This window comes from Bos grunniens, chromosome 9 (genome assembly GCF_055505025.1).
Source record: "Bos grunniens cultivar Pamir isolate PY7600 chromosome 9, Bosgru_T2T1.0, whole genome shotgun sequence".
In the NCBI taxonomy this organism is placed as follows: domain Eukaryota; kingdom Metazoa; phylum Chordata; class Mammalia; order Artiodactyla; family Bovidae; genus Bos; species Bos grunniens.
The window spans coordinates 30374901-30389699 of NC_141173.1; the positions used below are offsets into that span (position 1 = coordinate 30374901).

General features: G+C 38.5%; 1 long non-coding RNA gene across 1 annotated transcript in view; it reads right to left on the reverse strand.

The window, feature by feature from the left end:
• LOC147365740 (uncharacterized) overlaps window positions 1-14799 on the reverse strand; it is a 234629-nt gene that overhangs the window by 166813 nt on the left and 53017 nt on the right. The window lies entirely within an intron of this gene.

Sequence of the window (14799 nt, forward strand, 5' to 3'; positions counted from 1 at the left end):
TTAAGGTAGTTTGAACATTCTTTAGCATTGCCCTTCTTTGAGATTGGAGTAAAACTGACCTTTTCCAGTTCTGTGGCCACTGCTAAGTCTTCCATATTTGCTAGCATATTGAGTGCAACACTATAACAGCATCATCTTTTAGGATTGGAAATAGCTCAATCCACCTCCACTAGCTTTGTTTGCAGTAATGCTTCCTAAGGTCCACTTGACTTCCCACTCCAGGATTTCTAGCTCTAGGCGAGTGACCATGCTATGGTGGTTATCATTAAGACCTTTTGTGAATAGTTCTGTGCATTTTTGCCACTTTTGCTTCTGCTAAGTCCTCACCTTTTCTGGCTTTTATCATGCCTATCCTTGCATGAAATGTTCCCTTGATATTTCCATTTTTCTTGAAGAGATCTCTATTCTTTCCAATTTAGTTGTTTTCCTCTACTTTTTGCATTATTCATTTAAGAAGGCCTTCTTATCCCTCCTTTGTATTCTCTGGAACTCTGCATTCAGTTGGGTATACCTTTTGCTTTCTCCCTTGCCTTTTGCTTCTCTTTTTTACCTTAGCTATTTATAAAGCCTCCTAAGGAAACCACTTTGCTTGCACTTCTTTCTCTTTGGGATGGTTTTGGTCACTGCCTCCTGCACAGTGTTATGAACCATCATTCTTCAGGCACTCTTTCTACCAGATCTAATCACTTGAATGTATTTGTCACCTCCACTGTATAATCATAAGGGATTTGATTTAGGTCATTCTGAATTTCCTAGTGGTTTTCCCTACTTCAATTTAAATCTGAATTTTGCAATAAGGATCTCATGATCCAAGCCATTGTCAGCTCCCAGTCTTGTTTGGCTGACTGTGTAGAGCTTCTCCATCTTTGTCTTCAAAGAATATAATCAATCTGATTTCAGTATTGGCCATCTGGTGATGTCCATGTGTAGAATTTTTCTTGAGTTGTTGGAAAAGGGTGTTTGCTGTGACCAGTGTGTTCTCTTGGAAAACTCTGTTAGCCTTTGCCCTGCTTCATTTTGTACTCCAAGGCCAAACTTGCCTGTTACTCCAGGTATCTCTTGACTTCCTACTTTTGCATTCCAATCCCCTATGATGAAAAGAACATCTCTTTTTTTGGTGTTAATTCTAGAAGGTCTTGTGGGTCTTCATAGAACTGGTCAACTTCAGCTTCTTTGGCATTAGTAGTTAGGGCACAGACTTGGATTACTGTGACATCGAATGGTTTGCCTTGGAAATGAACAGAGATCATTCTGTTGCTTTTGAGATTGCACCCAAGTACTGCATTTCAGATTCTTTTGTTGACTTTGAGGGCTACTCCACTTCTTCTAAGGGATTCTTGCCCACAGTAGTAGATATAATGGTCATCTGAATTAAATTTTCCTATTCCTGTCATTTAGTGCACTGATTGTTAAAATGTCAGTGCTCATTCTTGCCATCTCCTGTTTGACCAATCTAGTTTACCTTGATTCATGGACCTAACATTCCAGGTACCTATGCAATATTTTTCTTTACTGCATCAGACTTTACTTTCACCACCAGACACATCCACAAGAGCATTGTTTCTGCTTGCACCCAGCCAGTTCATTCTTTCTGGAGCTATTAGTAATTGCCCTCCACTCTTCCCTTAGGAGCATTGGACACCTTCTGACCTGGGAGGCTCATCTTCCAGTGTCATATCTTTGTGCCTTTTCATACTGCTCATGGGGTTCTCATAGCAAAAATACTGGAGTGATTTTTCATTCCCTCCTCCAATGGACCACGTTTTGTCAGAACTCTTCATTATGACCTGTCTGTCTTGGGTGGCCCTGCACAGCATGGCTGATAGCTTCATTGACTTACACAAGTTCCTTCACCGTGACAAGTCTGCAATCCATAATGGGGATGTCTATTGTACATGATAAAATAATAGTCTTTATATCCAAATTAAATTTTACCATTTTCAAAGAGATTTTTATTGCATTATTTAACTTTCTTGAACATTTCATCTGCCAACACAAAAATCTTTAGAGGTTCTCTGCAACCTAAAAGTATTTCACATGACATTCAAAACTTTTTAAAATAAATCCCCAACTGACACTTGAGATTTAGTTTGGATGCTATCCACCTTAGAACAAAAGTAATATCATCTCTCTCTTTTCTGAGCTTCATAAGTACATTGTGTTCACACAGTCATATGGTGCCATCACATATTACATTATATTGGTTGTATATTTTCCTCTGCTGCTAAATTGCAATTTCCTAGAGGAATTTTTTATGCATAGTTGAATCATTTATAGTAGTTAGCAAAATTATATATTCGTACCAGTGATCAGTATATATCTAACCCATACTTTTTCTTCACATTTTTATTATCAAATTTAAAATATTTATATTAGAATCCATGACTTAAAATTTTGTAAAAATATCTCTGTTTGGTTTATGTGTATCACATGATCAAGATAAAAAGCTTGGGAACCAAACTCCCTAGGTTCAAAATGTTAGCTCTACAACTTACTGGCTTTGCGACCCTGGGCAATATGATTAAAATCTTTTTTATATCTCTCTCATATTTAATAAGGGGAGGATAATTAGTAGGTACTTCATAGGCTGTGAAGTGGATTACTTGAGTGAAGTTATGTGAAGCTCTTCAAACGGGGGCTGGCACAGGAAAGAACTCAGTAAATGTGAGTTATAACTCGTCTTCCAATTTCTATACATAAATATGACACCTCGTACAAAGCTGCCTAGGGGAAACCACTGCCTGGTGTTTTTATTGGGATGACAGAGTTCATGTTCAGGGGACAGATAAATGTTCTCTATCATGCGTAAACCTACAGAATCCTTCATTCATAACATAGATTTGCATCTCAAGCTCTTATTTTTGAGTCAAAGCCTGGGGACTTGTGTTATTACATGAATGGTACTTGATAGTAAAAGAATAGACATAAAAGATTAGCCAGCTCCTGATCACTTTACAGCCAACAATTTTGAAAAGGCACAATTATGTATTCACAGTAGCCATAGTTCAAATTAAACTCCTTAAAATTAAATTTATTCCCTTGAGAATGCTCATTCCTAAGAAATAACAGCTTTTTGGTTTTGTTTTTTAATGTTAGCATTTGTTAATGGAATCAGTCCATGGGGTCACAAAGAGTTGGACACGACTGAGTAACTGAACTGAACTGAATGGAATTAGAGATTTGACACAAACATTGTCTTCGTCCCCAGGGAACAGGTTAATAGATAAACCTATGAAAGTTAAAAGAAATTAACATCAAAAGATAAATGGCAATAAAATGATCACACTAATCCATCAGGATTATAAGTGGTTTTAGAAAATCTTGTCAAGATTCTCCTGGCAAAGACCAGTACTTCAGGGTTTGTCATTAGAAAACCATATTCTTTTTTATTTGGTAGCTGTTATGGAAGAGAAATTTTAAAAAAAAAGTTTTTTTGCATTATAAATCAAATAAACAAAACTCACATAATTGAATGCTTTACAGTAAATGTTCCCAGTTTAGATTTTTAGCTTGACTTTATGGAATAAATACCAATAAGTTATATGGGTGTGCTTCTTTCACAGAACTGTTGTTTGGAAAACTGATAAAATTCACTTTGCTTTTCCTTTTTGAGACCAGACTACTACGAAATGATCTGTTTTCATTAATATGTCCTTCAGCCAACCAGAAGGGGCATGATTTCAGCCGCCTACACTGAGGTTACACAGCCTCTAACTAAGGAGGGGTATGGTTAGACTGACCTCAAACTAAACAGAGCTATAACCAGGTTTTAAGAGAAAAAGGAAGTGGAATATGTTGTGCACCATTTCAGGCTAGAGCAAAATAAATAAAGAAAGAAATGGGATGGCCCAGCAAAGGGATTCCCAGACATTTTTGGCAATGCAACACCTTTTGATATTTGATTATGTGATAAGCTTTCTGCTGTCTCCACCAGTTACTTTCTTATGTCTTAGAAAAAATATGTTAAATTATACCTTTAAAATGATTTTGTTTTGAGAAATTATATGAATTTCTAATAGTTGTTATGCTGATTGAAAACTTTTCTGGTCATTGTAAAGCCACGGCCAGTAATCAATATTCAATAATCAGAGACATATTGCGAATATATGTTGTAGAGTTGAGGGTTTGACTTCACTGAGAAGTGAAATTGTATCACACTGTCTTTCTCTCTTTTCTCTCCTCTCCTCCCAATTCTAAATGTAAATACCAACTCTTTTCTTAATTGAAAAATCAGGTCACACAGTCATTAGAAACTACTCACGCAAGCACATGCAGGCATCCAGTGGTCTGCTGTGCTAAGCTGCTTCAGTCATGCCTGACTGTTTGGGATCCTATGGGCTGAGCCCGCCAGACTCCTCTGTCCATAGGATTCTCTAGGCAGGAATACTGGAGTGGGTTGCCATGCCCTCTTCTAGGGCATCTTCCCAACCCAGGGATCGAACCCATGTCTCTTATGTCTCCTGTACTGGCAGGTGGGTTCTTTAGCATTAGCATCACCTGGGAAGCCCCAGTGAAGTCTGGTTGAAGCTGTAGCCTTTTTAAGAGCTCAGGGTAATGCAGCATAGTGATTACAGTTAGTGGCTCAAAGTGTGTATCATCCCTTAAAAAAGAGAGATATGTTTATGACACATCCTTATTTCTTTTTAAAGATGAAACGACACCATCCCATACCTTCACACTATTGCCAAAAGAGGAAATAAAATTAATCTATTTTGATTCATACTGATACATATTTTTTGGCTACAAATACACTTTGGCCACCAGATGCAAAGACCTGACTCACTGGAAAAGTCCCTGATGCTGGGAAAGATTGAAGGTAAAATGAGAAAGGGGCAGTAGAAGATAGATAACTGGTTGGATGGCATCACCGACCCAACATAGCAACACAAAGTGAGGTAGGATAAATGCTGACTCAGCTAGCAGTATGTGATGCAATGGTTGAGATGAGCAGCAACAGATATGGATATGAATTTAAGCAAACTCCAGGAGATAGTGAAGGACAAGGAAGCCTGGTGTGCTGCAGTCCACGGGGTTCCAAAGAGCTGGACACAGCTTACTGACTGAACAACAGCAATAACAACATATGATGCCTAAAATCTCATATTTGTGTGTAAGATTATTTTCAAAGCTACTATACTTGGGAAGGGAGAAAATAAACATAAGAAAAGAAGTAACACAAAGTGACATAGGATAAATGCTGACTCTGCTAGCAGCATGTGATGCAAGGGTTGAGGTGAGCAGCAACAGCTGGGTTGTAATATATACACGGATGTTAATGTACCTGTGTGTGTGCACGTGTGTGCATACAGTCGGCCCTTTGCATGCACACAACCAGGTATTCAACCAGCTGCTGACAGAAAACATTAAAAAAGAATTCCAGAAAGCTCCAGAAGGAAAAACTTGAATTTGCTGTGTGCCAGCAAGTATTTACATAGCATTTACAACTATGTGGTATTTATAACTACCTGAAAATCATTTACATATTATTTATGTCAGTTTTTAGAGATGATTTAAAGTGTATGGGAGAATGAGCATAGTTCATATGTAAATACTGCTCCATTTTATGTAAAGGACTTGAACATCCATCCATAGATTTTGCTATGAGCAGGGGTGTTGGGGTATGTCCAGGAACCAATCCTCTGCAGACACCTAGGGATGGCTATAAGTAATATAATGCATACATTTTACATAAATACATCAAATATACAGTGTATTTTATGTCAATTCCAATTAACACAGTTTTATTAAATAGCTAAGTTGAATTTTGTATGTGCTTTAGAGGCACCAAGGGAAGGCATGGTGGGTTTGGGCTGTCATTAAACTCTATGTGCCAGATTCACTCCAAATCAGCACACCACCAGAGTTAAAACAAACGTGCTTTGTTATTGCTTGTAAGATGAATATAAGGTCACTTTCAGACAGGGCCAATAAAAGGGCTAAGTCCCTTGTTTAAAAATTCTGTAGCCTTGCCTGGACATTTTACCCACTCTAACCTAAAGTGCATGAAGATGAATAAGACACAATGTCTCTTCAATGAATTTGTTTCCAATTTCCCTGTCTGTACCAACATGGAAATTTATTCATTACTTAAAAAGAAAACACCATATTAGGAAACAATTTCTAAAGTAGACACTACTGTGGACATGTATGCAACTTCTGAGATGACAAGACATTTTGGGGGGGAAAGTAGCACGAAAATTCTTTCCAACATGTGTATATTATCTCAGAATTTCATTTGTGCATAAGCTCTATGAAGATGTTTAGCTTCATCTATATCATATTTTTGTTCTCAGAACCAACATGACCTTGAACTTAAGGTTACTTTAGAATAATTGCACTTTAGAGAGTGAAAGTGAAAGTTAATTACTCAGTTGTGTCCCACTCTGCAATCCCATGCACTATACATACCCAGCTCCTTTGTCCATGGAATTCTCCAGGCAAGAATACTGGAGTGGACTGCCATTTCCTCCTTCAGAGGATCCTCCCTACCCAGGGATCGAATCTGGCTCTCCTGCATTACAGGCAGATCCTTTACCACCTGAGCCACTGGGGAAGCCAATCACCTATAATTAGGTGAGACTAGCTCAACCGCTTGCATCCAATAAGGTACTGAAGTTGTCTGAATCAGTCTTTGACACTTCAATGTTCCTATATAAATCCACTCAGTAAAATGCTGTTTGCTTTTATCAATAATCAAATTGCCTATATCATCTCAGTTCAGTTCAGTTGCTCAGTCGTGTCAGACTCTTTGCAACCCCATGAATAGCAGCACACCAGGCCTCCCTGTCCATCACCAACTCACGGAGTTCACTCAAACTCACGTCCATTGAGTCGGTGATGCCATCCAGACATCTCATCCTCTGTCGTCCCCTTTTCCACCCGCCCCCAATCCCTCCCAGCATCAGAGTCTTTTCCAAAATGAGTCAACTCTTCGCATGAGGTGGCCAAAGTACTGGAGTTTCAGCTTTAGCATCATTCCTTCCAAAGAAATCCCAGGGTTGATCTCCTTCAGAATGGACTGGTTGGATCTCCTTGCAGTCCAAGGGACTCTCAAGAGTCTTCTCCAACACCACAGTTCAAAAGCATCAATTCTTTGGCGCTCAGCCTTCACAGTCCAACTCTCACATCCATACATGACCACTGGAAAAACCATAGCCTTGACTAGATGGACCCTTGTTGGCAAAGTAATGTCTCTGCTTTTGAATATGCTATCTAGGTTGGTCATAACTTTCCTTCCAAGGAGTAAGCATCTTTTAATTTCATGGCTGCAGTCACCATCTGCAGTGATTTCGGAGCCCCCCAAAATAAAGTCTGACACTGTTTCCCCATCTATTTGCCATAAAGTGATGGGATCAGATGCCATGATCTTCGTTTTCTGAATGTTGAGCTTTAAGCCAACTTTTTCACTCTCCACTTTCACTTTCATCAAGAGGCTTTTAAGTTCCTCTTCACTTTCTGCCATAAGGGTGGTGTCATCTGCATATCTGAGGTTATTGATATTTCTCCCAGCAATCTTGATTCCAGCTTGTGCTTCATCCAGCCCAGCATTTCTCATGATATACTCTGTATATAAGTTAAATAAGCAGGGTGACAGTATACAGCATTGACATACTCCTTTTCCTATTTGGAACTAGTCTGTTGTCATGTCCAGTTCTAACTGTTGCTTCCTGACCTGCATATAGGTTTCTCAAGAGGCAGATCAGGTGGTCTGGTATTCCCATCTCTTTCAGAATTTTCCACAGTTTATTGTGATCCACACAGTCAAAGGCTTTGGCATAGTCAATAAAGCAGAAATAGATGTTTTTCTGGAACTCTCTTGCTTTTTCGATGATCCAGCAGATGTTGGCAATTTGATCTCTGGTTCCTCTGCCTTTTCTAAAACCAGCTTGAACATCTGGAAGTTCACGGTTCATATATTGCTGCAGGAGACCACCAATTATTAATAGTAATGAACCTTCAGGCCTCATGAGCTCTTAACTGTGTGCATATTCTATTCTATAGTAAATATGCGTTCAAAAATAGCACTGCTGGTCTGCCAAGAGTCAACTCAGAATGATCACTTGGGCCCTCATTCTGGTGTTCCTCAAAACCCATTTTAACTTAGCCCAGGGCAGGCAGAGCTGTCCCTCATTAACTCTTGCTCACTCCATCCCTAGAAAAACTGCTTAATTTGTATATTTAAGATAAACACTTGCAGTATTAGGGATCCCAGATGGAGTCTGTTATCTGACTTCAAAGACAGATTATTACATTTTTATTAATCCAAAATTCTTTGTACACCTGCTTAGCCTTCTATCTTAAATAATCTCTTTTGAAGGCAATTGGGCTGAATTCTTCCCTTAGATCTAAATAAAGGAAGCATAAACTACAATTCCCACTGAGAAGGATTTATATGGAGATGGCTCTTCACTCAGTCTTTTTTGGGGGATTATACCACAGAAATCTTCCAGGGTCAAATTTAAAACACATTTGTTTTAGAGTTTGCCAAGTCTGGTATTATTTTGCAATTTTAGTGCTATTTGATTTCTATATAAAAGTGTTTTTCTGTCTTCACTTTGCTCCTCAAAGCCCATTTACTTCTTTCTGTCTCTGATCTCTCTTTTCAGTAAAGAGTGTGGAAAAGGATGGGAAATTTGAAGTGGCTCTGCTTTTGTTTGAATCAAGTTATGGTTCTTTCTGTAAAAATCATTCAAAAGCTTCCTGCATCACTACCCATTTTATCCCATTGTAATGAGCATAGGCGTATATTGATGGAGCTACTAGAAGCATCCTGAGAAATGATTCGAAAAATACTTGGTGGTTGGAATCACGTTTCACTATCACTCTATATGGACTGAATGCAGTAGCTGAGCTTGCTGACCAAATTACCCTCCTTTGGACTTAGATCATTTCTTCTCCTCAGAGGACTGATAGCACTTTCATATTTTTTGTTTAATTTGGTTTATAGCATCTTTCTCTTAAGAGAACAGCAAATTGCTCTTAAGTGTAGAGAACACTTCCTATAGCTTTCCCTGATCTATATTGAAGTAGAACTATGTGATTTGTGCTCCTAAACACGTTCTGATCATAGCTGTGGGCTCCAGTATACCAGCTAGTCCAAACTGTCAACAGGGTATGTTTTGTTTCATATCAAACCTCAGAAATCCTTAGTCTTGGTCCAAGAGAATTTGCCTGGTGGAAGTCTATGAGAAAGCACTTTGCATAAAAGATGACTAATGACCTGGAATAAAGGCCACCCGATGGCTTTGTTTATTTGTAAAGTCTTCAGGAACTCACTTATACACCTGAACATTGTCATCAGAGTATGCTAAAAATTTTCTGAAGAACGTCATTCCCCAGTCATATTTGAAATTAAAAACTTTAGGGAATTGACAGTAATTTTTGTTTTCATGATCACGATTGATACTGAGTGCTTGCAGAGGCCTTGCACTACAATGGAAATGCCGTGGACATTGTTACATTTGATAACTCTGTAAGGTGACTGTTATTGATCCTATCTGAACAGGTTTTCGGGGGAGCCTGGTGGGCTGCAGTCTATGGGGTCGCACATGACTGAAGCGACTTAGCAGCAGCAGGAGCAGCAGAACAGGTTTTAGAAACCTTATAGGAAGGTTTAGTAACTTGTTTGTTTTCACATGTTCCATCAAATTTACAAATATTCACAAAGAGTTCGAAAATTCTTAAAACTTTTCTTACCCATAAGATGGAGAAAATAATACCTCATACATTTTAAAGTCTTGTTCTTGTCAGTCAGGAAACAAGAACATAAAAACTGATACACAAAGGACTAGAGGCAACTATAAAAAGAAATAATTTTCTCCAATGGATTTACAGAAATTTACTTCAGCCTGCTGCTGCTGCTGCTAAGTAGCTTCAGTCATGTCTGACTCTGTGCGACCCCATAGACGGCAGCCCACCAGGCTCCCCCGTCCCTGGGATTCTCCAGGCAAGAACACTGGAGTGGGTTGCCATTTCCTTCTCCAGTGCACGAAAGTGAAAAGTGAAAATGAAGTCGCTCAGTTGTGTCTGACTCTTAGCGACCCCATGGACTGCAGCCTACCAGGCTCCTCCATCCATGGGATTCTCCAGGCCAGAGTACTGGAGTCGGGTGCCATTGCCTTCTCTGTTACTTCAGCATATCAGCCTCCAATTAAGCTACAGGTTTTTTAAAAAGATTATTGTTGTTGCAGGTACTCCAGTTTGTATATAATGTTTGCTGTTTATTCGCTAAGTCATGTATGACTCTTTGCAACCCCATGGACTGTAGCCCACCAGGGTCCTCTCTCTATGGGATTTCCTTTGTAGACAAAAGCAAGTTCCTCAACCCACATGGGTCTCAACGATATGAGAAAGTGACTGACTAGAGAATATGATTTAAAGTTTCTTCAGGTTTTCTAATTCTAAGTAATTATAGATGTTGATGTGGTCCATCAACAGCTAGATCATAATGGTGGGCAGCAGTCAGCATCGGGGTGAATCTGTTCAGCATAAAAGTAGCATAGGCGTACCAAAAGGCAAGTCCACAGGGGCCTGAAGACTCGTGGTACCTCTAAGGGATGGGGAAGAATGTATTTCAGTTTTACAGATCTATTTATACGTATAAGTAATAACATCTTTGAGAGAACACTTTAGAATTCTTATGAAGAATAAGTAAAGGACTGTTTGTGATCTTGAAGGCAATATTCAAGGAAAAATGTATATTGTTTTCAGATTTTAAGCAAAATCAATGTTTAACTATACCGTTGGCAAAGAGCAAATTGTGAACAACATGGTATGCAGCTGTGTGTGGAAAAACTAAAAATGGAATTGTAATTTGGTCTTAAATTAGAAACACATCTGAGTTTTGTTCACAATTTGAGTGATATTAATTTGTGTCTTTCACTTCTTAATTGTGTGTATATGTGTCAGAGAGAAGAGAAAAGGAGACGGGGGGCAGAAAGGAGGGGCAGAAAAAAAAAAAGAACAGAGGAAAGGGATTAAAGACAGGAGAAGGAGAGAGAGAAATACATGACAACTGAACATAGATGTCCCATTCATACATGAACTTCATTTTGCTTACAGTCAGGTTCTCTAAGATGCCAGGACCACTTTACTGAGAAAGAGCAAATCACTGAATGCCTTTCAAAATCCAATAAAAAGGGAGCATCTTTAAGAGAAACCTGACTTCTTGGTGGTGGTTGTGGCATTTTTAGTCTGGGCTGGGTCTTTGGGGTATGGCACATGGGCTTCTCCCATGACTTTTCCTGGCTGACTCTGAGGAAGCAAGTGGCCATTTAGGAAAAGTCCACATGACAAGAAATTGAGAGCAGCCCCCAGGGGACAATCAATAAGAAACATAGGTCCTCCGTTCAACAACCCATAAGGAACTGAATGCTGCCAATAACCATGTGAGGTTGATAGTGGATCCTTTCCCAGTTAAACCTCAGATGAGACCCCAACTCCAAGAGATACCTTGACTGCAACCTTATGAGACCCTAAAGAGAAGACTCAGTTAAGCCACTCACAGACTCCCGACTCACAGAAGCCATGAAATAATAAATCCATGATGTTATAAGCAACTAAATTTGTGGTAATATGGTTATGCAGCAATAAGTAACTAATGTACATATAAATGGGATTATAGCAGGCACATTCAAACATAACCATCTCCTGAGACTTCTCCAGTGGCCCAGTGGTTAGGACTCCATGCTTCCACTGCAGGGGACATGGGTTCAATCCCTGATCAGGGAACTAAGATCTTGCATGCCATCTGGTGCAGCAAAAACAAAACAAAACAAAACAAAAAAGTAACCATCTCAGTTTTTCCTGCAGTCTGACTACTTGACAATCTAGGCAGGATGTGCAAAGTAAAGGACTGAAAACTACATTTCAGACCATTTCCCAAATGTCTGTTTAGAATATAAAAGATTGTGGTTGAGGAGGAAAGACTTGGAGCCTGAAGAGAGGAATTCACTTGAGAGAGCTATTAACCTGCTCAGAGTGACAATTCCTGCTCCCCTGGAATACTGGACATCAGGGCTCACCCTCACCTCAAGCCTACTGACAGGAACTGCAAAGAAACCATTTGGAGAACTTGATACTAGTGCTGACAGAGCTAACAGGTGAGAGAGTTGAAGGGAACTGGGTGAAGTGTGCAGAGCCATTACTGGGAATTAGCTGTGGTCCATCATCAGAAAGCACTTCCTGGGTGGCTCAGTGGTAAAGAATCTACCTGCCAGTGCAGAAGACACAGATTTGGTCCTTGGTGTGAGAAGATCCCCTGGAGGAGGAAATGGCAACCCATTCCACTATTCTTGCCTCAGAGATCCCATGGACAGAGGAGTGGGCTATGGTCCATGGGGTCACGAAGAGTTGGACTTAATGTCTCAATGACAATAATCAACAAAAAACCAAAAGTGTGTCTTTCCTGTGAGCAAGATGTGGGCCACACAAGAGAGAGTTGGTAAAGAGCTGTTATAAATCCTGCTTAAAAGGACTATCTGGGGTGGTGAAGAGACTTCAACAGAGGGAGACTGAAGTGCACCAGCAGATGCCCAGGGAACTAGGCAGAAGCTGGAAACTAGCAGACAAAGATCTGCATCAGGCTAAGCCAAGTGAATTGCAGGAAGACAGGTCCAGCTATGGGAACCTCTCCAAAGAACCCACAAACTCTCCATTAGAAGTAGTCAGCTTTAAACATTTGCCAAGCCCAGAGAGTGCCAACTAGGAGAACTTAGTCACGTAAAGTCTTCCCTGATCCTTTATATAATTTTTGTTTCTTTTTTTCTTCCTTTACCACCACCCCTTTGATGCTGGAGGAGTCAGAAGCCATGGTTTACCAACTGTGGGAGCAAGGATAGAAACACAGGCAGGCAAATAGCCTTCCTTTTAGCATCAAACCTGAGCTACAGAGAGGAGATGCTTTAACTTTGAAATCTTTAATTATTACACTGACTAGATGTATTCAATACTTAACTGGGTCTTTTTAAAGCCAAAATGGTTGAAAGATGTTTTACTATCTAACAGCAGTAAACTGCAAGTTTGCCCTAGATTTTATCCAAAAGCACAAATTCTAGCACTATAATGAACAGTTTCGTAAGAGCAGTTGTGGGTAAGAAATGCTGCTAATGAGTGCATCCTATAGTTCTGCTCTTTCAATGTTTTTCTGCACTTTTCTCACTCAACTAAGCCTCATGGAGGTTCTTACAGGTCATCTCATATAACTCTAATGCATGCATTCATGATGGTATGAATGAATCATAAATCTATTTGACCTTTTAAGGGGCACATTCTTTTCCCTCATCTGGTATTATTGCTTGTTTTGCTCCTTTGAGCAGAAATTTTGATATTAAACATGCAAGAATTAACACACATAAATGTTTTAAAATAATTTTTGATGGGAAAGAATTTATATTAAATGATTGTATCAATAACACAGGAAAGTTTAGCATTTCCTGGAGTAACAAAAAGTGCACAAGTAAGAGGCAAACTGTCTTTAAAATGTTTTTAGAAGAATTACATTTGCTCGGTACATAAACCACTCCTTGGAAAGATGTTGTTAGACATTAGATAAACTCAAGGAATCAGTAAGGTTATATAAGTCCTTAGTGAATTACTGCTTCATGATAACAAGCAGTATGCCAATTGTCTAAAAAATTATCAACACAGCAAAATCTGATTTGTTCGTTTGAGTGGGGATAAATCTATATAAGAAAATTCCATACCTACACTTTTTGAGAATTGTTAATAATCTAAAATGGTATACATATCAAAATGAATAAGATATAGTATTGAATAGAATAGAATACAGATAGTTTTCTATTACTCCAGTTCAAAATCTCCTTAAATATTGTATGGAATTTTAAAAAAATGCTTCAAAACAGTGAAAGAAAAGAAACAAAAAGCAATACATGAAAAGTAAAGACTGAGAAGTCTGTAAGATTTTGAAAGGAAGCATGGAATGAGGCTGCAGTTGAATGGAACTTTATGAAATACAAAAAGCTCTGTTTCAACAGAAGATGGTCAACATAAGGAATTTTCATCCCTCAGAGACAGTTTTGAAAATAATCTCAGAAACTTGTGTGAATTCAGACATAAAAAATATATAATTTAATTTCAAATCCAGAGGTGTTGTTATGCACAAATTATGTGCCAAAGATTTTGATATATTTTATTAATAGATAGTCAATCTTATGAAACCTGGACTTTACTTTCATATGACAAAATTTTTAAGATAACTAAAATGTTTGAGTACCTTGTCTGTTAACAGTAACACTTGCTGTTAAAACACTATTGTCACCGTCAGAATATATACTGAGATAGATGTGAGTCTTTCAATGATATAGTTATCATGTTATTTTATTAAACTAAGCAATGTTAATGTTCTTCTCATTATGATATGTTTTAAATGAAGCTTCATTTTTAAGGGAAAACCTTCCTTACTTTCTTCCTCCTCTAAACTTGAAAAGCAGTTTTTAATCTATACTACTTACTTAGCATTTCTTTCATTCATTCAACAGATATGTGGAGCAATATTCCAAACACCTTTTAACATTGCTGGTTATATTTTATGGCTATAAATCTACAGTAGTATCCAACCCTTAACTATTAATAAGTTGTGAGGTCTATCATTTCAAAGAAATATACATATATATTTATTATGCACATGTATTACAATTTAATGTATCTAATATCTACCTACATAGACCCTCTTTAAATATAGCATAGCATCTGGAATCAAACTATTGTTCAAATTCTGAGTCCACGATTGACCAGCTATGTGATTTTGGCCAAGTTATTTGATACGAGCCTAACTTTCAA